Below are 1,986 nucleotides of genomic sequence, written 5' to 3' on the forward strand. Positions count from 1 at the left end.
CTAGGTAACTTAGGTGAGAAGTTTGTACTCTTTTTCCCATAGCTGAGTTTTGTCCCAATGGGTTTTCTCAGCATGGTTTTTAATGAGGCAAATGATCACTACGTCGAGTTATCTAGAAATCATTACCAAAGGGGAATAATGTACTTCTATACTACTACAGGTCGTCAAGCTTCTGTACTAGTTCAGCCGACTTCTGTACTACTACAGGGCGTCGGGAAATCTTGTTGCTTTTATTATTTCCTTAAAACGTCTTGTTGTTTTGGTTTTGAACTTCTTGTTGTTTTGAGTGTCGTGCCCTAGGGTATTTAAAACCCAAAGCTACGCCTCTTTTCTCTTTAGCGAAGAAGTTGTATGAACAAGTATTGTCACACTTTTTTCTCTCAATTCGAATTCTTGAATGCGTTATAGATTTCCGGGTTTCTATACACTTTGTGATTCAGAAACTCTTCATTGTTACAATCCATACCACCACCTAAACATCTATCTCCATCAAACCATTGTTTCATCATTCAATCTTCTCATATCATCACTCACGTTCATCGCCCATCATCATCAACAAACTCACGTCGCCTATCACCTATCTTCAGCCTTCATCGGAGTTCTATCCTAGGGAGATCATATTATGTGGTATCAGAGCCAACTCTGTGCCAAGGCTAAGCGATTCTAAGAACCCTAATCTCTTGCTTGATTTCGTTTGTTTAGTTTAGGGTTTGTTTTGTCTTTTGTTGAATTCGTTTGTGTCTAGATCGAATAGGGTTTAGTTTTTGTTAGTGCGTTTGTGTCTAGTTCGCTTAGAAGTTAGTTTTGTGTTGATTTGAAATTAAACTGCAATTAGGGTTTAGTTATTTCGAGTTCGTTAGCTATAGGGTTTGGTATTGTTCGAGTTTGTGTTGTTCTGCTTTACATTAGGTCTGCAAGTCGTGTTTCTTGTTTAAAATTCAGATTCTTAGAGTTCATTTTCGTTTCTTTGTTTTCTCATTCAAAGAACAAGTTACTGGGAGTTCTTCTTTAATTTCCAGGTACAATGGAGCTCTCTCCAGAAGCTATGGAAGCTTTGAACCAAGCCATGTCTAAGCAAATAGCAGAAGCAAACAGGACAATGTCTACTCAATTTCAACAACAGATGAAGCAGCTCAGTAACAAGTTTGAGAAGCAGATTAAAGACATAGCTCAAACATCTAGCGCTTCAAATCAAAGTTCTACAGAACCACCTAGTCCTAATGAGGCCCGTCGTTTAGTTAAAGGAAAGGCTCACGTGGGATCTACTTCAAAGCATACACGGAACAGAACAGCTAATTCACCTACTGGGGGAAGAGAAACATGTTTCAATCAGAGAAGAGATATTCCAAGTACAGAAAGGGGAAACCGTAGGACTGACAGAGATCATATACGTCCACGACGAGCTGAACAAGTACCTGGGCATCGAATCTACATTGAGTCAGATAGAGATTGTTCTGAAGCAGATGACGTTTCAGATCATAGTCAAGAGACAGTGAGGAGAAACAGAAACAGAGATCATGGAAGAGATTATGATCCTCTGAAGCAGCAGCTGAATCATCTCAAGATTCAGTATCCTTCTTTCCATGGTGCCAATGATCCAGAGACTTATCTAGACTGGGAAAGGAAGATGGAGTCTAACTTTCAGGTTCAGGGTACTTATGAGCTGAACAAGGTGAAGATAGCCATATCCGAATTCAATGGCTATGCTTTGTTGTGGTGGGAGCAGCTAGGACTTACTAGACATCGACAAAGAGAGCCTGCTATCACTACATGGGAACAGTTAGTCACGCAAATGAGGAAGAAGTTTGTGCCCACACATTACCAAAGAGAGACTCTTAACAAGCTTAGGCGTCTTATTTAAGGTACTAAGTCTGTTAGAGATTATTATCAAGAGCTGGAAACGCTTATGATCAAGACTGATCTAAGAGAAAGTGAAGACATGGTTATGTCAAGGTTTCTTGGAGGTTGAAACAGAGAGATTCAAGA

Source organism: Capsella rubella, unplaced genomic scaffold (genome assembly GCF_000375325.1).
Source record: "Capsella rubella cultivar Monte Gargano unplaced genomic scaffold, Caprub1_0 scaffold_114, whole genome shotgun sequence".
Lineage (NCBI taxonomy): Eukaryota > Viridiplantae > Streptophyta > Magnoliopsida > Brassicales > Brassicaceae > Capsella > Capsella rubella.